Genomic DNA, 22640 nt, shown 5'->3' with positions numbered 1-22640 from the left:
TTTATTTATTTTTGTCTGTGCTGGGTCTATGTTGCCGCTCAGACTTTTCTCTAGTTACGGAGAACAGAGAAAGCCCAGGCATCATCTTTTTCATCCTTGTCATCCCATGCTCCTCACCGGGACCTCAACACATCATTATTCAGCTATTTTACGCAGATAGTGGTGGACTTGTGGTGATCCTGGTGCAGCTGATTTCCTAGCAGTCACTTCTTCCATGGGGAAAGGTGTCCAGGAGTTAAGAGTGGGGTGTTATTACAGATGTCAGAGGATATGCTGGTCCACACCCTGCTCAATGGTCCACACAGCTCTAAGGCTTGCCTTTGTGTGTTACTTTAGCAAGGCACATTCCGTGTTTGTATGGTTGGGAAGCAGGAAGAAGCTTGTACTGGCTGGTGATGTGGGCATACAAGTCCTGAGTTGGATGAGGGGTGGGTCCCTTGGAGGCAGTGGCATGTTGGTGTTATCAAACATATAGTGGATCTTCCCAAAAGAGAGGTATTGTCTGGCTGGCTGTGGCTCTGACTGCATGGCAATTATCTCTGTGGCCTGGGCTCCAGGCTTGGGATGGCTAAAACATTGGGCATCACTCAGGCTTGATGTCACCATGATGGTGACATGGTTGGTGATGATCTGTCAAAAACTTTGGGTGCCCTGCCTTCTGGGCCTGGCAGGGGCACTGCCTCCCCATGGACAGTATGTGGGGTGTTTCAAGCTTGCGGGGCTCTGCTTTCTCAGTGGCCTTTCAGAGGGATTGCATGCATGTGCGCTAAGTCTCTCCAGTCACGTCCAGCCCCTTGCAACCCCATGGACTGTAGCCCGCCAGGCTTCTCTGTCCGTGGGAGTCTCCAGGCAAGAATACTGGGGTGGGTTGTCATACCCTCCTCAGGGGATCTTCCTGACCCATGGGTTGAACCTGCATCTCTTATGACTCCTGTGTCAGCCAGGGTTCTTTACCACTGGTGCCGCCTGGGGATTCCACAGGGACTGGGGACAGACAGACGAGCCTCTTTATTTCCAGATGTCACCACTGCTCCTTGATGTGGCACCGGACACCAGCAGTCATCTCCAAAGCCTCTTCCCATTTTCAAGTTCTTTGAATCTGACCCTGGGTGACTGGGCTTGTGTTATATGGGTGTGAAATGAGGAAGTTAAATTAGGACAACCACTTGTTTTGGATGAAATTCTTGAAGGTATCATAATACAGTAGGATTAACCAGTGAGCAGGTCATCTTTGTCTTCTTCACCACCATAGGCCCAGCACCTAGTGTAATGGCAATAAAAATAGGCTCATGAAGTGAAAGAACAGGAGGTGATTATGTGAGTTTTGTGAGAAGTGGTAAATGAGCCCCAAGGAGGCAATGTCCCTTTGGCTTCTTGGTAAGCATGACCTCACCCTACTAACTTGACAAGGGAAAAGGAAAGAGAAAGCAAGAGTGAAGATGAGGCTCTGAATCTGGATTCCTGCAAGTGGGAGTGGCTGGCTGTGTGCTTTTCCGATCCAAGGTCCCAGCCTCCTAGTCACTGACTGTCTGTTTCCACAGCACAGACTTTTTTGGGGGGGAAGCTGCAGGCAGTCTGCAGTTGCTTCTGTATTCATGCTGCAGCTGCTGAGACACCCGTTGGTTGCAGCTGCCCAGGGGCTGAGCCCTCAGCATCGGCTCAGTGGCCTGCAATTACTGCTGTGGGCTTCAGACTGGCTGGAGCCGAGGTAAACCAGCAGAGGGGTCCCAGGCCTTCCCTCCAGCTTGGAGCCCTCCCCACTGCCTGTGCTTACACCCTCTCTGCTTGGAAAGTCACAAAGGGCCAGGAGCAATCCCTGAGATCCTCTTCTGCTCCCTAGGACTGAAAGAGCATCCATGGGACCCCAGAGGTCTCAAGGTACAATTATATTTCAATCTTCATGCAAAATTGTAGAATATCATGCCATCAATAGTTTCCCTTTTAATATTATTTTGATTGTTTTGCAATCCAAGAATGAGAGCCGATCTATGGTCCCTCCAGTGCTCAGTCTGGGCAAGACCACCAGGAGGGTGAATGGTCAATTGTTACATTTGCTTGGGCGAGAGGGATAGGAAACATGCCTTGATACACTGCCTCCTGGAGGGACACTGGCTTGACTGATATGAATTAGAAATTGATCTCATGTCTTGGAACTGGTGTAAGTGCAGAGATGGACAGTGGGCGGTTCAGAGGAGGGGGAATCTGCTGCCTTTAAAAGAAGTAGTTCTCTCTGCAATCCAGAAGGCCAAGATGGAATGGGATCCAAGAAAAGTGTGAAGAGGGCAGACAGGAGTGGTGACCCGTGAACTGTAATCAAGGCATGTCGATGGTTCAGCCCTTGACCTTTGTTGGTTAGCATACTCCAAACTTTATCAAAGCCCACTATGTGCCGGCCACGATATGAAGGTGCACTGTATTAAGACAAAGATGAGTTAGGTTGAGTGTCTCTGGTGGGGATTGCACTTGGATGGGCTGGGGAGGCACATGTGGATGTGATGTTGAGCAGCTGGCTCCTGCCGCTTTCCTCCATGGTCATGGCCATTGCCTTTGTGAGGTCCTCCTCGACTTCACCTGCAGAAAATGCCTGCTTGGTTTGTTCTCCTGGGGAGTATTGTGCTGATATTCACTAGCTTTAGCTCTCCAGGTGGATGTTGTCAGTGGTGTTGGTAGAACCATATTGTGACATGGTTGTGAGAAGATGGGCTTTTGTTGTGGATAGCATCCAAACCGTTTGTGCAGAAGGAGGTGGGCTGGGATTCAGGGCTCCAGGCTTCTAGGCATAGCTCTGCCCCACATCTGTTAATGGGACTTATGAACAAGACTGGCTTATGGCTTCCCTTCATCTAGTCAACGGGAGAAAGGCTGCCTGGTATATTGTGCCTGCCTACACATATACATGTAAAAATCTCACAAGATATTATTTAGCTCTGAAAGATGTAAACAGGTAAGAAAAGCATCTTATTTGAGAAAGATCACAAGTTATTTAAACAGGTTTCTACTTACTGTTGCACTTTTCAGGGTCCTTAATATAATGATACTAAGAGGTTGGCCAAAAAGAGCTTTGTTTTCCATAAGATGTTATGGAAAAGACTGAATGCACCTTTTGGCCAATCCAGTAATGCGGTAAATCACTGCTGTGGGGTACAGTGGGCAGTGATTCACAGACTTAGTTGATCATGGAATACTTGGGTTGTAGGGGAGCTTACTAACTAATGTTCCTTCGCATCTACTTTGGGAACCACTAGTCTAGATAAGTGGTTCTCAATCCATGATGACTTTTGCCCCCAGGGGACTTTTGGCAATGTTTGGAGACGTTTTAGTTGTCACAACTTGGGAGGGCGGAAGACTGCATCTACCATCCAGTAGATGGAGGCCAGAGATGCTATTAAACATTCTAAAACATACGGGACAGATGCCCACATCAAATTTATCTTGCCAAAATGCCATTAGTGCTGAGGTTGAGAAACCCTGGATGAGATGGTCCCTAAAGCAGCCTTCCCCCTCCCAGCTCTAACATTTGGGGGAGTGGGCCTTTTGGTGACACTCCGTAACTTGGTGCACCTGTTTACCCAGGGGGATGTCTGGCCCTTTCACGTCATTGCTCTCTGAAAGGCAGGAGAGATGAGGTCATTCTGCTTTATGCTTGTTGATACTTGAGCATTCCTGGCTCACAAGCCATGTACCCGTATATCCATAACCACTGTCTGCATCTCTGGCAGCCCCAGGGCTGGTGGCTAGGTGAGCAGAACACAGAGTCTCCCTTTCCTGGGTCTTGTTTCCACTCTCAGTGGCCAAGTTGGGGGAGCTCACTCTGCTCTGTTGCCGGAGAGACTTGGATTTCAAAGCCCACACTGCCTGCCAGGAGCCGTTCCCACAGACAGTGCTGAGATTCCAAGAAGACTCTTCAGCTCACAGAGATTCATCATCTTTATGAAGTTTTAAAATCAGAGATGGGTTTTACAGATACTCAAGATATTCTGGCTTTTTGTGCTTCCTCTTGACCACACCCCCTTCTCCAAACACACATTGTCCTCCAGTAACCAAAACACAGTAGGTAATGGAAATTCCATCACAGCTGACCCACAGAGACCCAAATAAGACCAGTGCAATTATGTCTGAAGCATGGCGCTGTCATGACTGACTAGGCTTTCAGAGAAGTGAATGCTCCCCTGTACAACTTCAGGGAGATCAGCCTGCTGTGGCTCAAGGTAGACTCTTTGTAGCATCTCTTCCTTTTCTGGGCTTCGGAGGGACACATCCTCTAAGGAGTCCCTGCCACCACTGGGCCGTGTGAACAGTCCAACTCAAGGTGGAAATACACTTCCTGCGTGCCTCCTAACCACATCAGTCCTGTGCTTCTTCTCATCCCAGGGAGCCTCGTTATCTTCAGGAGTATGAGCCACTTACAGAGATGCTTGTTTCTCCCTGGAAAGGCTGTGTAGACAAGGATCAGCAGGCTTAGAGAGGCCAGCTCTGTCACCAGTGGTAACTTACAAGCATCTTGAGAAAGCCACGGTGGAATCTGTCCCCTCTCTTTTCCATCCTAGGTGTGTGGGGGGGTGCGTTGTCCTGTGTCCAGAGACATCAAATGAGATGAAATGAGTGAAATGAATGCAACAAACTTTACTGGCCATTGGCCCTGGAGTGGGTTGTAGGAAACACCTTTTTCAAAAAGACACTCAGTGATGGGTGACTTATTGGATGAATAAGTCCCAGCCTCTTGCTTAATTGGTTCAGACATTTATTGAGTATTAACCATGTGCTAGGGAAGTGCTGCTATTTCTTCTGAAGGTTGCAGTGTCTGCAACTATGAGACAGAGAGACAGGGATGGAAGGCGCTGTACGGTTTGGGGTCAGGTGTCGGGGGGCAGCAAAGATCTCCCACCACCAGTCAGCACCCATTTGGTGTTACAGGTCCTGGCACTTTGCTGAGAGCTTTCTGTGTCTCAGCCAACCCTCCCAGCTCCCCACCTATTTACCCACTCAGTCACTCACCCTCTCATCCACCCACCCAGTCCCTCCCAACCCTCCACCCAGCCATCCTCTATCCACCCTCTGCAGTGGACATTAACAACCTCCATTTCCAGGTGAGGAAACTGATGCTTATGGGAGGTTAAGAACCACCCAAGTTGTGACCAGACCTCAACTCATTTTTCCAGCACACCCTGAAGCCATGCTCTTAATTCTGTGCCTCCCACGAGTGCTGATTTGAATTCAGGTCCTTAGCTCCTAGCTCATACCCAGTCTCCACAGCCTCAGTGCTCCAGACAGGCTCAGGGCTCTGGGGAGCATCAGAGTGACCGCCCAGAGTGTGACAGTACCATGCTGCTCACATGCAGTAGACAGGGCTTTCGAGCTTCAGGAAGGATTGTTGTGTGCTCAAAAATTGCATGTTCATATGTTAGACCTGAAATAACCTAAGACGAATTTTTCAGGCCATGGCTACAACCCATAAGTGGATCATAAAATCAATTTAGTGAGTCACAACCAATGCAAACAACAACAACAACAAAAAAGATATGAAAGTACATCCCGTGTAATAAGGTTAGATGTTGTTTCATGAGCCCTTTGTTGCAGTTACTTATATACTAGATGTGTATGAGTCACAATGGAAAATAAATTTCTTACTGCAGGTGAAGGTTACAAATTTGAAAGCACCACCCAGGAGGGGAGTTGGGCAGGCCGCCAGCCACAGAGACAGGCATGCTGTGTGTGCTCTTTGAATCTCTGCTTGGTAGGTGGGTTGAAGGGGAAAAAGGACACAGTGGGTCTTGGCAGGTCAGTCGGCAAGGGTTGGCTGAGAGTCCACTCTGAACTGGGCTTTGTTGGTGTTTTGGGGGCTTCATGATGTTAGAGAGGAGGTCCCTGCTGACTTTGAGTTCTTCCTTTCCAGTCCAAGAGAGCATCTCTACCCAGCAAGGTGAGAGGATGTAATAGGCAGTGTCTACAAGAATAATGATGGAGCAGTGCAATGTAGCTCTGGGTAAGAGCATGAACTCCAGGGCAGCCTGCCTAGGTTTAAATCCTACCTCAATTCTCTCTCTTATAGTTCACAGCTTTGGGTAGGTAACCTAATCTCTCTGTGCCTTAGTTTTCTCATCTGTAAAATGGGCATAAGAACGCTACACACTGTGTGAAGTTATTATGAGGATTGAGTTAGTATTTACAGAATGCTCATAACAATGCCTGGCCCAGGGCCACCATATATATATGTGTGTGTTTGTTATATCTGGTGGCTCAGATGGTAAAGAATCTGCCTGTAATGTGGGAGACTCAGGTTTGATCCCTGACTTGGGAAGATCCCTTGGAGAAGGGAATGGCAACCCACTCCAGTATTCTTGCCTGAACAATCCCACAGACAGAGGAACCTGGAGGGATACAGTCCATGGGGTTGCAAAGAGTTGGACATGATTGAGTGGCTGACACTTGTTACATAAAGGTGAGCATATGAGCTTTATCTGAGTGCCTAACAGGAAGCTTTACCAAGGCAAGACTTAGAGCAGGCCTGGATGATTATTTTTCTAATATTCTTCTTCCCATCATTCAGTTCAGTCGCTCAGCCGTGTCCGACTCTTTGCGACCCCATGGACTGAGGCACGCCAGGCTTCCGTCTCCATCACCAAGTCCGTCATCTTCCCATCGTGATCATCCATAACTACTGTTTTCTCATCATAAAAATATTCTAGACACTGTGCAGAGTCTCCTGTGTATGTCCTTCTGTCCAGGGATGTGGGGCTTCTTATGTCCATTTCTCAGATGGCGATGTGGCGTGCTTAAAGAGGGGCCAAGCCAGGCCCCAGCCCCTGATGGGTCTGGCTCTGAGACCTGTGCTCTTGAACCAGAGGGTGCATCCTGTCCTTGGCCTGCCGCCTCTGCTTTCTTTGAAGATGTGGCTGGTCTGGTCCTTTCCTGGCCCAGAGAAAAGGGTACTGTTCTCTCCACTGGGCAAAGGGAGGCTTCTGAAGCTCGCTGGCTCTGTGAAGTGCCCCAGCCCTCCCTGAGGGGTGACTCACACAGCGACGGGGAGACCCAGCTTCCCGATGGCTCTCGAAGCTGCTGGAACCCCCAGACGGCCTTGCTGGGGGCTGTGCTGGGGTCTGAGAGGTATCAGCAGCCTGCTGTACCCTACACCTGGCTCATCCTCTCTCAGTCTGAGATGCAAGGCCCTGCCTGGGCTGGGAGCCCGTGGCAGACGCAGCTCCTCTTTGAAGTGCTGGACTGAAGAGACTTCCAAACAGAAAGCGTGGCCCAGCAGAGACCCATGCATTTTTAAAGGCTCTCTTGCCTTTGGAGGAAGGTCCCCGAGAAGGGCTGGAATCATTAGGGTGCGTGGTTACCTGGCTCAGCTCCAGGAAACCCAGGGTCTCAGTTATGTTCTCAGCAGAAGTCCTGCCACCTGGGCAAAGCTGGAGGGCAGCCGCCTGCCCCACCAGGGTGCCAGGCCCGCGTCCTTTTGATCCCTGACTTATTAATGAGCTTTGACTGCTTGCTGCACACCTGCTGCATATTCACTAGACATACTGCTATATATAGATCTATATCTATCACTATAGAATATGTAGTCTAAATAAATATAAAGATGTATTTATGGCATCTCACTCCAGTATTCTTGCATGGAAAATTCCATGGACAGAGGAGCCTGGTGGGCTGCAGTCCATGGAGTCTCAAAGAGTCTGACATAACTGAGCGACTGAGCATACTATAAAATATATAAACACATAAGAAGAATATATATTATTAACTAATATGTATTATTAATAAATATGTGTTGATATATTATTAATATACATCCTTATTAATTCTTACACCCTGCAAGTAGAGGCTGTTTTTACTGTCTGAGAACCTCCTGTGAGCATTCCTTCTGTGAGTGTTGCAAAGGTAAATTGTTGAATGAATAAATGAATATTGGCCTTCATTTCTAACCCCTTATGGAGATACAGAAGATCCCTGTAATGAGTGCACCTGCCCACTGACAGCCTGTCCGAGCTCCGCTTGGCTGCTTACTGGCTGTGTGACCATGGGCAAGTGAATTGACTTCTCTGTGCCCCTGGTCCTCATCCGTAGAATGGGCGATATTAATACTAGCTGTGAGGATGAGAATGATTACAACCCCATTGCCAAGCGTTTCTTATCATTTTTATCTTACAGCTCAGGAGCTTGAGTTTTCGAAGGGTTAAATAACCTGCTGCAGTTTGTACGGCAAGTTTAGATTATAAAACAAAGCAAACAAAAGATGAGGCAGATCTGCAAAGCCGGGACTGTTTGTCCTCTGTGACAGCATGCCATTCCTCTGGCTAGATTAATTCTCGACTCTTAAGTCAGAAGCTGAGATGTTGATGTTCCCAAAGTCCACTCTCCAGGCAGAGGCTCACATGCTGTTCATGGGCTGACTGGGCATTTGAAGTTAGATGCTGGCCTTGGGAGGGTTGATGGAAGGAACACTTAACTCCCAGGTTTGGGGAGAGGAGGGATTCTGCCCGTCTCAGAGAATCAGACTCCTCTCTTGTGTTTTCAAGGGCCTTGGGGTGGGGGACAGCATCCTGAAAATCTGACCTGCTGCAGCAGAAAACATGGCTTTGACCTACCTGTAAAATATCTGAAGGTTTCCAAGTTCACACTGATTCTGTGAGCAGGCAACCCTGGGTTAGCGTGGACTGGAGAGGCAAGGAAGGCATTTGGTTGGTTTTCATTTTTATTCTGTGGTCTCTGAGCTTGAGAATACAGAGTCCCTATCCCCTGGTGTCCCCTTTCTCTTCATCAACAGTGACACGCTGTGTCCACATTCCCTCTTGGAGCCGTCCTAAGGTATCGGGCACACAACAGTGTCTGCCTCTTTTCAGAATAAAAATTATACCCCTTATTTTTCAGAAACAAGAGGGGTATAATTTGTGACTAAAAACCAAGGTGCTCAGACTGTGAAAATATCTGCTGCTTGGATGTTTCTGTGTCGATTGAAAGTGAAAATGAAGTTGTTCAGTTGTGTCCAACTCTTTGTGACCCCATGGACTGTAGCCTACCAGTCTCCTCCATCGCTGGGATTTTCCACGCAAGAGTACTGGAGTGGGTTGCCATTTCCTTCTCCAGGGGATCTTCCCAAGCCAGGGATCGAACCTGGGTCTCCCACATTGTAGGCAGATGCTTTACCATCTGAGCCACCAGGGAAGCCCTCAATTAGAGAAGTCATTTCTAGCTCAGATCTGAGGGAGAAGAAACTCTTTATTTGTTAGTGAGAAGCCCGTTGTGAGTGTCTTCCAGTGAGAAACGGGACCAGTCGAGCAAGCGTGGGCAAAGCCAAGTCTCCTTAATTTATTCATTGACTCTCTTTTTTTTTTAGGCTAGAAAACAATCACATACTTTTGGCCAAAACCAGTCCTGGGGCAGGAATCCAACAAAACTTCATACTAATTAGATAATCTAATTTCCAAAGAGAGACCCCAGCTCAAACTACTGCCTTGCTAGCAGTGATGCAGAGATGACAAAAGGATCAGTCAGCAGAGGCCCATCATTTCCTTGAAGTTCACATGGACAGTCACCAAGGTTAGGGCTTGGCCGGAGCTTCACCTGAGTTTTGTGTGGGAAGGGTGGTGGTATCTGTAATAGTGAGAAATACCCTAGTTAGAGGAAAAAGTGCTATAAACTGGATGACTTAAATAAATAGAAATTAACTTTTTCATAGTTCTGGAAACCAGAAGTTCAGAATCAAGGATTTGCAGGTCTGTATTCCTGAAACCTGCAGAGGGGGATCCGCCCTCACTCTCTCTAGCTTCCAGGGTGGTCGTCCATCCTTGGCATTCCCTGGCTTGCTGCTGCAACACACCAGTCTCTGCCTCTGTCCTCGTGTGGCCTCCTTCCTGTGTCTGTCTTCTCAGGGCCTGCTCTCCCCTGTTTTACTCTCTCCTCCTTTCATAAGGATGCACATGATATTGAATTATGGGCTTACTTGGTTATATCTCCAAAGACCTTATTTCCAAATAAAGTCATGGTCACAGGTACTGGGGTTTAGGACATAAACATATTTGGTGGGGAATGCAGTGCAACCCATTATGTATAGATGCCTTGCCTGAACACTGGAGAGATGGATCAGGCTTTCTTCTGCCAGTGTGAAGAAGTAAACAAGCTGGGGTTCTCCTGGGAATCAGGTTCCTGGAAGGAGGAGGAAACCGCAGGTAGAGGACTTAAGCTCTGAATGTCCTTTTTCCCAGATCTGTGTTTCCCTAGATGGGGTCTCCAGACTAGCAGCATCTACATCAGCTGAGAACTTGTGAGAAATGTCAGTTGTTAGGCCCCACTGCAGACTTACTGAACCAGAAGCTCTAGGGTGGGGCTCAGCCACCTCTGTTGGGTGGTTCTGATACTACAGTTCAAGGGTTATTCTTCTACATGCTTGCCTTTTGTTCTTACTGTAATGCCTTCAGATGGGGTTGCCTGTTGATGCTGGTAGATGTTTTGGGTTAAAATAGATAGTAATAGTTCTGGAACTTCCCTAGTGGTCTAGTGGTTAAGACTTTGCCTTGCAGTGTGGGGCATGTGGATTTGGTCCCTGGTTGGGAAGCTAAGATCCCACATGCCTTGGGGTCAAAAAACCAAAACATAAAACAGAAGTGATATTGTAATGCATTCAATAAAGACTTTTAAAATGGACTACATTGGGATGTCCCTGGTGGTTCAGTGGTTGAGAATCTGGCTGCCCATGCAGGAGACACAGGTTTGATCCCTGGTCCCGGAAGATCCCATGTGCCATGGAGCAACTAAGCCAGCAAGCTGCAACTTCTAAGCCCACGAGCCTAGAGTCTGTGCTCTACAACTAGAGAAACTACCACAATGAGAAGCCCGCACACCATGACTAGAGAGTAGCCCCTACTTGCCTCAACTAGAGAAAGCCCATGTGCAGCAATGAGGACCTAGCACAGTCATAAATTTAAAAAAAAAAATCAAAAAATCTTTTATTAAAAAAAGTATATAGTTCTTTGGTCTAAGTCAAACAAGTTCTGTGACTAGCTCTGAGCTTTTGATATGCTTTATGCACTGAACATTGAAAATTTCCAGGAAGGGAAACAGTAGCATTTTCAAATTTCATTGATAAAAGAACTCCTTCTGTATGGAGTACCCCAATGGACTGGAATTTTGTAGAGTACGCACTGGGAAGCACTGCTCTAGTCCACATATGAAGGCATTCAGCAAACTTTTTATGAATCATCTTCTAAGAACCAGGCCCTGTGTTGGGGCAATAGAGCAGTGAAGACGTAGTTTCTCTTTCCATGGAACTGAGCACTTGTGCCGGGGCTGGCAGACTTCAGGCTGTGGGCCAAGTCTGCCCTGCCATCTGTTATTTTTTTTTTTAATGGCCTGCTAGCTCAGAAGGGTTTTTTCATTTTTTTTTAAGAGATAAAAAAATTTTTAATAAAGGATATTTTATGAAATGTGAAAATTCTATGAAATTCAAATTTCAGTGTCCATAAATAAAATTAGATTGGAACACAACCACTCTTGTATGTTTACATTTTATCCCTGACCACTTTTGTTCTGATGATGACAGAGTTGAGTAGTTGCCAAAGAGATTTTAGGCTCCTGCAGAGCCTAAAGTAGGGCTTCCCAGGTGGTGGTAGTGGTAAGGAATCCGCTTGCCAATGTAGAAGATTCAGTAGACACGGGTTCAATCCCTGAGTTGGGAAGACCCCCTGGAGAAGGAAATGGCAACCCACTGCAGTATTCTTGCCTGGGAAATCCCATGGATAGAGGAGCCTGGCAGGCTACAGTCCATGGGGTAGCAGAGAGTCAAACAAGACTGAGCACCCAAACATCCAGAGCCTAAAATATTCACTAACGGACCCTTTACAGTTTGCCAACTCCTGCTCTATGGAAGCAAAGAGGCTGTGAGCAAGTATTTGTGGATGCCTTGAGTGCTCTGGAGGAGGAGTGAATGCTCCACATGGTTAAAGAGCTTTCCTCATTCAGTGGAGGTGGAGGGGCCATTAGGGAAGGCTTGCTGGAGAGAGAGCTTAAGTCTGAGTGGGAAGACTGGAATATGACTGGGTGGAGAAGGTTGTTTCAGGGAATGGTACATGCAAATCCATGAGTCATAAAGGAGACCCACTCATGGAAGGAAGGGAAGAAAGTCCAGTATGGCTGGAGAATAAGAAAGGTGAGGCTGAGAGTGGTTTCATATGTGATCAGATATAAGGCCAAACCCAGACATCCAAGAGCATCCCTGAAGGCCATGCTGAGGATGCTGAACTTGACCCTGAGAGCAGTGGGGAGTCATGGAAGAGTCTAAGAACAGGGATGATAGGAGTGAGGTAAACTTTGTGAGATCTCCCTGTCTTAGTGTGGAGGATGGATGGGGCACTGGAGCAAAAGCAGATACCTTATTATTAATTATGAAGCCTAGCAGTCAGTCTGGGGACAGAGGGTGTGGGTAGAGGGAAATGAGTGATTTGAGATGCAGAGGCTTTCTATGAGACTCACCGCCCTCGTGCTGGACCTGTGTGCTGTGTGATGGCCTTCTACACGATGGGCCTGCATCCTCTTAGACCCGGACTTAGTAACGAGCACTGATTGCTTGCTGCACACCTACTACATATCCATGAGGCACAGTGCTAGATGTAGAGGTATATTTATCTTTATTTAGAATATAAGTTTTTATAGATATAATAATAAGAATATACATATTCTTGTTATATATTGATATTTACAGATGTAGGTATGTACTTGTCCAGAATATGTATTTATATTGTATAGATATAAGAATTTATAGTAAATGTATTTTATAGAGTACATTCTAAAGAATGTATAATATATATTTCACAGAATATACATATATTCTGTGAAAGTGAAAGTGTTAGTTGCTCAGTCATGTCCAACTCTTTGCAATCCCATGGACTGTTGCAAGACTGCTCTGTCGGTGGGATTTCTCAGGCAAGACTGCTGGAATGGGTTGCCATTCCCTTCTCCAGGGGATCTTCCTGACCCAAGGATCAAACCTGGGTCAGCTGCAGTGTAGGCAGATTATTTACTTTCTGAGCCACCAGGTGTGTGCCCCTATATATATTCTATAGATTTGAAAATTAATATGTCAGGTTTCTGACCTCAGGATTCTTAATTGGAAGGGATGATGGATGCTTGAACATATCGAGGGCTGATAACCAGAGGAACAAATAATACTGTGAGGGGACAGAGAGTAAGGGTTGAATGAATATCATTGAGAGGTGTTAATTCTTATTAAGAGATCTGGAGAGGCTTCATGGTGGAGGTGCCTTTAAACAGTTTTGAATTATGTCCTGCATTTGGAAAGGAGCAGAAATGTAATTAGTCCAACAGGAGCAAAACAATGGACTTGTGACAGTGTGAGGTATGTATACAGCGAAGTGCTCAGGAAGCAGTGTGGCTGGAATGAGTGATGAGTGGAAGCTTATAGAAGGTGAAGAGGTGATCCTGAGGCTCCTGATCTGGCATGGGACTTGACCTAGTCTTCTGATTGATTTAATGTTCTTGCCACCTTAATGGCTGTGCTGAGACCATGAGCAACTCTCAGGAGTAAATTCGCAGGGCAAGAGAAGACTCTCTTTCTCCGATGGCCAGGGGCCCTGCCTACCTCATTTCATGACCTCCTGAGGCAAGTATAAGCAATAAAACACACCCTCTCCCCATCACCTTGTTTATAGGCTCAGCCTCTTTATCCAACAGGAGACTGTTGTGTTATCAAGTCCTCTGGGGTTCCTAGCCCATGCATCCCATGGCTGTGTCTGTGTCTGACCTCTGCTTTGACATTCTTCTTCTGGGTGATGCCTGCCCCTCAAAACTGTGAGGTTTTTTTTTTTTTTTCCCCAAAACAAATAGCTTTTTATTGAAGTGTGGTTGGTTTATGATGCTATATTTGTTTCAGGGGCTTCCCAGGTGGCTCAGTGGTAAAGAATCTGCCTGCCAATGCAGGAGATGCAAGAGGTGCAGGTTTGATCCCTGGGTCAGAAAGATCCCCTGGAGAAGGAAATGGCAACCCACTCTAGTATTCTTGCCTGGAAAATGCCATGGACAGAGGAACCTGGTGGGCTGCAATCTATGGGGTGGCAAAGAGCTGGACATGACTGAGCATGCATGGATTAGTTTCAGGTGTTTAGCAAAGTGATTTAGTTATACAGACATACACAAGTGTATATCTATTCTTTTTCAGATTCTTTTCCATTATGGTTTATTATAAGATATTGAACATAGTTCCCTCTGCTGTACAGTAGATCATTTTTATTTGTTTTATGTGTAGTAATGTGTATATATATTAATCCCAAACTCCTAATTTATTCTCCTCTTTCCCCTTTGATAACCAAAATTTGTCTTCTATGTCTGTGAGTCTTTTTCTGTTTTGTATGTTCATTTGTATATATTTTTTTAGAATCCACATATGAGTGATATCATATTTGTCTTTCTCTGTCTGGCTTCAGTTAGTATGATAATCTCTAGTTCTATTCATGTTGCTGCAGATGGAGTTGTTTCTTTCTTTTTTATGGCTGATTAATGTTCCCTGTTCATTATCCATTCGTCTGCCAATGGACATTTAGGTTGCTCCCATGTCTTGGCTGTTGTAAATAGTACTGGTGTGCACATTGAGGCACATGTATCTTTTAGAGTTGGAGTTTTCATCTTTCCTGGATATATGCCCAGGAGTGGAATTGCCGGATCATATGGCAACTGTAAGTTTTTTTTCTTCAAGAAACCTCTATACAGTTATTTATAGTGGCTGCACTGATTTATATTTCCACCAACAGTAGGAGGGTTCCCTTTTCTCTACACCCTCTCCAACATTTATTGTTTTAGACTTTTTGATAATAGCCATTCTGACCAGTGTGAAGTGATATCTCATTGTGGTTTTTTATCATTTTTCTAATAATTAGTGATGTTGAGCATCTCTTCATGTGCCTGTCAGCCATCTGAATGTCTTCTTTGGAGAAATGTCTATTTAGGCTTCTGCTCATTTTTTGGATTGATTTGTTTGTTTTTTGTTTTTTGTTTGATATGGAGATGTATGAGCTATTTATATGTTTTGGAAATTAATTGATTATTGGTCACATCATTTGCAAATATTTTCTCAAATGATGCAACTGGCAAGGGCTTCTAATGAGGTTTTTCTTTGTTCTTGGTCCTGTTTTCAGGGCTGTGACACAGGGTTACTTGCAGTCTGAGTCTTCTGTCATGTACCATAACTTACTTAATAAAGGTGGGTGATGATGATAGGCCCCTTAAAAACAGTTTGGCGGATTTATTTTTAGATGTCTTTTCAAAATGGTGAAATGAAACAAAATACAGAAAAGTGTATAAAACATGAAAGTGCAACAAAAAAGTGAATGATCATGAGAAAATCCATGTAACCAACCAGGTCAAGGAATAGAATGGTGCCGGGGTCCCCAGGAGCTTCTCCGCATGTTCCTTCTCCTTACCTGGCTTCTCACCTCTGATGCCTCAGTGCCGAGGAATGCTCGTAACAACTCTGTCCAGCTTCCAGTCAGAAAAGCAGCTGCAGAAGGAGAAGAAAAACAGAACCTTGGTATTCAGGCAACAATCTGACCTTTCTTCAGAGCAGCCCACACAAAGGAGGTCTGGTCTCCGTGAGTTCCAGGGGCCAGACTGACAGTTGTTATGGAAACATGGGGCTCTCAGGATGGTGGCTGAGGTGATGGCCACAACACTCAGACAGGGGCTCCCATCCTGCAGGGCTCTTGTCTCGTTGCAGCGTCTATATCCTTCTAACAAGAAACTCCTGAGATTTAAAAGAAGATCCCTCTCTCATGTTACCTTCCTCCCAGCATCCTCCTGATCCAGCCGCACCTCAGTATTGTAGATGGAGCACTAAGGGAGGGAGAGAATGCTGCTTTTGGTCCAGGGGAGACTGGGTCCGTAGGCGAGAATGTGGCAGAGCTAAGAGTAAGAGTTCAGTAATCATTCATTAGTGAACTTGACGTGCAGGTTTCAGACATCTTTGCAAGCTGATTTTTCTAACAATTGTCTTGGGCCTGTCTCTGATTAGAGTTTGTGTTTGTGGAAGGAGACCCATCTGAACAGGCATAAGGCGAAAAGCAATCTCCATCGGAAGAGAAGGCTGAAAGGCTTTGCCCTGTCTTCTAGGAGAATGGTGTATGTGTCTTTTGAGATTTCAGTTCTTGAATCACTCACCCCAGTAGCTCTTCAATATTTATAATGGGTGCACTGCAATTAGATTTGCAAATTCAGAAAATTGGGGGGTGGGGAGGGCTTCTGTGGGGAGGGAGGCCCCTGTGTTTGCAAAGTACGTGGGTTGCATACACTTTTCTTTGGCTTCCTGTTGACTCTATTTCTGACTTCATCTTTGGGCTGGACCTGCTACTTTGTCAAGTATGCCCTCCTGACCGAGGTCTGGAGACGGGGAAAGGGTGTGGGTGCCCCGGGGGTAGCGAGCCGCCACGTCCAGACACTCGTGTGCTCTGTCTGGGTGGAAAACCTCATCTGAAGCCAGACTGAATCACACCAGTTTCTAAGACATTCTTCAACCATGTTAGGCAAAAGAGTCCCCTGCTGACAAGCCAGGATAGAAGGAAACCTGATATAATTTTGGAAAAACCTTCTTTGAGAAAGAAGGTTCTCACAGCTGCTGAGCCTCTCCCCGACATCCAGGGTTGGAGGGGTCCCAGGCCACAGGGAGGAGATTGATGGGTCCAGGGGTGCCAAGTGGAGAGTGGAGGCTTTGCAGGGCTGGGGTGCTGGCCATTCCTAACTCGCAGTAGAAGGAGAAGGAGAAGCATTTGTCAGAACACAGTAGAAATAGAAGAACCCTCCCCTCTCCCCCGGCTGTTGAATTATTGTTATTATTTCACATTAACAGCCAGGCCAGACTCTTGTATTTGGCTGCTGTTTTGGAAATCCAGATCCAGGCTAGGGTTGTGGGAACCCAGAAGCATAGGAGGCTGGAGTTTCAGAGCCCAGCCAGGCTACCGAGACGGGTGCAAGCTCAGAGCACAGGTAGACAGGCCTCTCTGCAGACTCCCAGCGATCTGCGCCTGGGTCCTCACACTGTTAACATCACTGGGTCCTGAGTGTATCTGTATGCCTCATCACCTGGCCATCCCTCTGCCTCCCGAGGTCTCTCTGACTTGCTGGGCCTTGGTTTCCTGAATGGGGGTCATGTTTCCCATTGGGAAAGGCTCTGGGGCAGGGGGAGTGACCTTTATTGCAACAGCTCTTTTGACCTGAAGCCAAACCCCATCCAAGTTCAGCAAATGGAAGAGGTGGAGAAATATTCAGTCGGTGAGGTCTATAGGCACGTATTGGGTTAGGTCCTAAATTGTGGTGGAAATTTTCCTGGAACGGGGCAGATCCTTTTGTAAACAAGAACATTCATCTTTTTTTGACTGACGTGCCTAGTGAGGCATGTGCCTCTCAGAAGCCCCATGACATCTATTCTTGTTTGGGATTTGGTGTTTGTATTTGAAAATGTAGCTACTCGGAGGAACAGCAGTGTGGGAGCCAGCAGTCCTGTTCAAGCTTCAAGTCATGGAAACTGGCCTGGTTGGGCCAGGATGTCGGTGGTGCCCAGGGAAGGGCTTGCTTTTCCAACGCCTCTTGAGCCGTGTTTACTCATTCAGTGTACATACCTGCTCATCACTTGCTGTATGCCACATACTCTGGATGTCTTAAAAATTGGACCTTGACTTCAAGGATCTTTCAGGCTCATTGGGGCATTCTGACATGCATGGATGACAAGACAGCTAAGGCTGCCAGCCAGGGCCCATGTGGTGTTGAGAGAGAGGAGTGGATCGTGGGCCCTGGGGTTAGGACATGGAGGGCTGTCTGTCATCGGGAGACGGCATCACTGGGTTCCTGGGGCTTGATGAAGCAGAATGAAGATGGGTGGAGAGAAATGCAGAGGGCATTCCTGGGATGGGAATAGCTGTAGAGGTCACGAGGGCTGAGTCCTCCCAGAGAAACCTGATGGGGGAGAGGGCTTAGTTAGGAGTGGGAGGGCAGCTGGCAGGCCTGAAGACTGGGTCTTGGGGATATGGAAGGAGCAGATTTGGCCAAGGTAGTCCCCCCACTGGAGCTTACCCTCTAGTGGAGATGGGTGGGAGCTTACCCTCTTGTGGAAACAGAAGGGGAATAAGTGCCCCCGGGTATAAAGTTGTGCAGTGGTAATGGCTGAGGAAGAGTGCTGCAAGCTAAGGGGATGAAAGGAATCCGCTTCCCTTGGCATTCCCAGGGACTTTGCTCACCAGTCATTCACCTTTTTTACTCCACGTTGCTTTTGTCTGTTGACTTGGAGGGCATTGTTCAATCAACCTTCAGCAATTCATCCCACTTGCTCTCTGATGGTAAATACTTTCTTTCCAGATGCCTTTTGAACGATAGTTTGGGGCCTGGAAACAGTGTCGCTGTTTCTAGGGAGATTGTTGAGGTTCTGTGCATTTCCTGCTGTAGAAGCAATGAGGGCTGCAGAACTCAGAGTGAGGCTCGGAACTCAGGACTCCATGGTGTGGCCCTGAGCCCTGAATACTGATGCATTCCCTTCCCTCTGCTCTCTGGACCTGCTCCAGCTAAACTGTTAGAGCCCCGAGGGACCTCATCTCCATCCCTTGGGTCCTATCTTTCCTGGCCCCAAAGCTGTCCCTGTATGGTGTGACAGATACGCACTGGGTTCCTGGTTACTATGACCTCTCTGGGCCTAAATTTCCCATCTGTAGCCTGAAGATGAGGGAAGTGGTCCATAGAGTTTCCATTGGGTACTCAATAAACTTTAAAAATCATAGAGCATTTCAGAGGGCTGCCAGCTTTTTATTTTGACAAGCAAGAAAGAACCTGTCAAATGCCAGCTCTAGCATCATTGTCATTTCATTCAAAGGGCATGTTAATACCCAACCAAGGAGTGATGACATAATGTCAAAGAAAAGGATATTTCTTCCCTGGGGAGGAGTGTTGGATGTTTTTCACTGTCGCACACACACATTACACTGTGCTCCTGCTTTCCACTTCCAAACTCCATTGTAGCAGCACTGCTCTGTGGGCCAGTGGGTGGGGACCACGGGACCAGAGTGCCTGAGAGCCAGCTTTGCAGGATGCTTTGCTGTGGGGCCAGATCCTCTTCCTGACGCTCAATCTGCCACCGGCTCCCTTCCTTCTTCTACTTTTCCCCTCTTGACCCTTCCACTGTCTCTCTCTCAGCAGCTCCTCTCTCAAAGTGGGGACACTCCAAACTGCCCTGGGCTGCTTTTTAGGAGCTGGGAGAGGTGGAAGAGAGGAGGAGCCCATGACCTCCCTAACCAGATGAATTGGTCCTTCAGATGTCAAAACTCCATACCTTTGGATGGGATTCAGTTATTTCCCAATCAAGTTCGCAGTCTTGTTTTTATTCCATTTGCCCTTTTTCTACTCACGTGAGTCATAAAAGTTAACCAGGCTATGATATAGAGATTTCTGCCTTCTTTTCTGAAAATGAAGGTTTTGGATTTCCTCTGGGTCTTAGTTATCCGTATCCAGTCTGTTTTGACTAGAAACAAAGCGGGCCTTTACTTTGGTGAAGAGGCAGAGGTGAGATTTATTGTCAAGAAAACTCCGGATTCCCATCCTGATGAGCCCTCTATTAGCTGTGGAACCTTGGACAGGTCATTGTCCAAGTCACACAAGTGCATGCTCTGGCACTTAGTCAATAAAACTGTTTACTGCCCTCTCACCACCTACTTTGCATTCATCATCACAGTTAATCCTCATAGATATTCTCTGAAGAAGGTGTTTGTATGCCTGTTGTTCGGTTAAGGACACTGATGCCGGATAGAGTGGAGTGACTTGTACTGGGTTGTATAGCTGGTACGAGGGGAAGTCAAGAAGTGGACTCCAGGGACAAGGATCCCCTGTGCCTGCCACCCTTTTTGTGCTGTGTCTTAGCCGTGGGGTGGTCTACTGAGTCTTTTAAATGAACAAGCTGTGTTTCCTTGAAGAAGCTTCTACCCTTCTATGACCCTAGGCTTCTTCCTAAAGGGAGGGAACCAGCCTACACAGGTTCTCAGGTCCCTTACAAGCCCTGACCTCTACAGATCTATGACTCTGAGATGCATTTCACTGAAAAAAGAAACAAATCTTTTGAAGGGATTTGAGTGCTCACCATGAAACAAGTCCCTCTGGGTTGCCTTCCCATACAGTGCCAGATTTTTCCTACAGAGAAAAGGGGTTTGTATTGAGCATATAGGCCTAAGTGGGATCTATAAGACTGTACTAACCATAGACCTGCAGATAGCCTTACTGCCTCAGTTGCTTATCTTTAAAATGGGCATAATAGTGCCTAAATTACAATCTTGTTAACAGAACTCACCAAGAAAATACAAGGCATTCAGAAAATTATATCTATTATCAGTCTTTCTTAATATCTGGTCCTGCCTCAGACCTGCCTTCTGTGGGTACAAGTGATTCCTCAACTGGAAAACAAGTGTGATTTTTGTTTTCTGACTTGAGCGCCTGTGATGGTTTTCTTGTGCCTGTGGTTCTTGAGTCATTCTCCCAGGACAGGGCAGGCTGCCCTCAGACTGGTAGCTCAACCACCATATCTTTGCATGTGAGCAGGCTGTTGTGGACCCGGCCCGGCCACTCTGGCTGAGAGGTCAGAGCTGAGGTCTCTGCTAATCCAATTCCAAGTCTCTGAGGTCCAGATAGTGAACTCTGGACTGTCACTTCTCTGTTCCCATTTTGTTAAACAGATTGATTGAGAAGGAGATCGTTATTTTGCAAACATGGTATATAGGCTGAGATGGATGCATCAGTCTTGAAAGTTCAGGGTTGACTTATTAATTTTAAGCAACAAGTGTGGCACATCTCACCATGAGATATACTGTCTATTGGGTTACTCTATTCCCTAACTGGCACCCTCTCCCTTAGACCACTTTTCCTACACCCTATCCATACATGGCTGATTATAACCAGATGTCTGTACTACACAATTCTGTTATTTAGAAGCCGTAGGGTGTAAGACAACTGTTTCAATGCTAGTAATAAGGAGCATTTTATAAGGAGATCCCATCTCTTCTTGGTACATTTTGCCTATCCCGAGGCAGCAAGGAAGAGGAAAAATCATGGCCTTTGGTCTTAGAATAGACTGGATTTAAATTTCACCTCTGCCACTTAAAAGAGGAAAATTACCCATCCTCTGTGAGCCTCATAACATTCCTACCTTGCAGGTTTGTTGTGAGGATTAAATAAGATGGTGTAAGACTGCCAAGGAGAGAACATGGCTGGTAGAGGCAAGAAGGAGTCAAGGATTTCCTAACAGCTAGTTGACCCTCTCAGTCCCCAGGTGACAGGTGAGCAGTGTTGAACATGAGAAGAGCCAGTAAGGACCCCCAGTCCTTCCCCAGCATCTCACACTGCTGGGACACAGGGTAGTGCAGGACTCACGGTCCAGAGGTCAAGGTCAGGCAGTTTCAGAGCTAGACAGAACCTTGGGGGGTGTTTCCATGGCCCCTTTGAATTGGAAGCAAGGAAACCTGAGGCACAAAAATGGTAAGCAACTTGTTAATGAGCACCTGGCTTTTTTTGCTGTCACCCTTTTCCTTCCATGACGACCTATGTCTTCACACACCATGCAGGCGGGCTCCTAGGAGTGTGAATCTGGACACGGTACCTGGGAAGTCAGAGCTAAAAATTCCCGTGATGATGAGTTATCTTACAACCAGCAGAGAGACCCAGGCGATGCGATGGTTTCCTGACATCCCAGAGCAACTGGTCTTGTCCGAACTTCTTTTTAAGCTCCTGCAGCCTGTTTCTGTGGATGCTGCTCCTTCCCTGGACATGTAACCTGTAGTTAACAGACGTAATAGTTGCTGGGTGGGTTGAAGATGAAAGTGTTAGTATCTGAGTCATGTCCGACTCTCTGCGACCCCATGAACTGTAGCCAGATTCCTCATGGGATTTCCCAGGCAAGAATACTGGAGTGGGTTGTCATTCCCTTCTCCAGGGGATCTTCCCGATCCAGGGGTCAAACCTGGGTCTCCTGCATTGCAGGCAGATTCTTTACCATCTGGCACAAATGTGGTGCCCCAGGTACATCTGGGTCCTGGGGGGCTGATGAGGCTACAAGGTGCAAGGGAGCTCCCTCCTACCAGGTGCAGATTGGATGGTTAGAACTTCCCAAGGGCAGAAACCAATCCTGCCTCGTCTCCACCCCCACCTGCCCAATGTCAGGTGCCTACCTCCTCCCTCCTCTCTCTTTGCAAAACCCTGTGAAAATCCTGCTGGTGGTGCCCACATTATGCTTTATTTGCTTGAGTTGCTCGAGACAATCGGCCTAATCCCTAATACGGAGGATTATTGGTTCCTGGGAGAATCCTGGGGCTGGGCCACCCTTCTAGGATGTGAAGGAGGCTGTAGGGGGCAGCAGGAGGGGATGGGAGACAATTTCCTCTTGAGCTGTTTGGAAGAAGTGGGAGTGGCTTGAGGACAGATCCTCAGCCTTTAGGCCTGGTGAAGAATTGTGGCAGAGGGACAGGATGATCATCTGTGAGGGTGCCCTGGAGCCCTGTGGGTTTATAGGTGTGGATGTTCAGGCATTTCTGGGTTTTGGGCCAAGCTGTGGCACAGGATATCAGCACATTTGCCATGAACACAGAGCATTTTATAAAAGCTAAAATGGGCCTATGGGTTTT

At 46.9% G+C, this 22640-nt stretch overlaps 1 protein-coding gene and 1 non-coding gene across 10 annotated transcripts in view; one reads left to right on the top strand and one right to left on the bottom strand.

The window, feature by feature from the left end:
- The window catches only part of KCNMA1 (potassium calcium-activated channel subfamily M alpha 1), a 748269-nt gene that overhangs the window by 190527 nt on the left and 535102 nt on the right, over positions 1-22640 (top strand). The gene's annotated exons all lie outside the window — the stretch shown is intronic.
- TRNAC-ACA (transfer RNA cysteine (anticodon ACA)) lies at positions 9091-9162 on the bottom strand. The gene has a single exon. It is a non-coding gene; the product is annotated as a tRNA-Cys (tRNA).

Source organism: Muntiacus reevesi, chromosome 2 (genome assembly GCF_963930625.1).
Source record: "Muntiacus reevesi chromosome 2, mMunRee1.1, whole genome shotgun sequence".
NCBI lineage: Eukaryota > Metazoa > Chordata > Mammalia > Artiodactyla > Cervidae > Muntiacus > Muntiacus reevesi.
The sequence above is the reverse complement of the archived record's forward strand: the minus strand, read 5'-3'. Positions and strand labels throughout refer to the sequence as shown.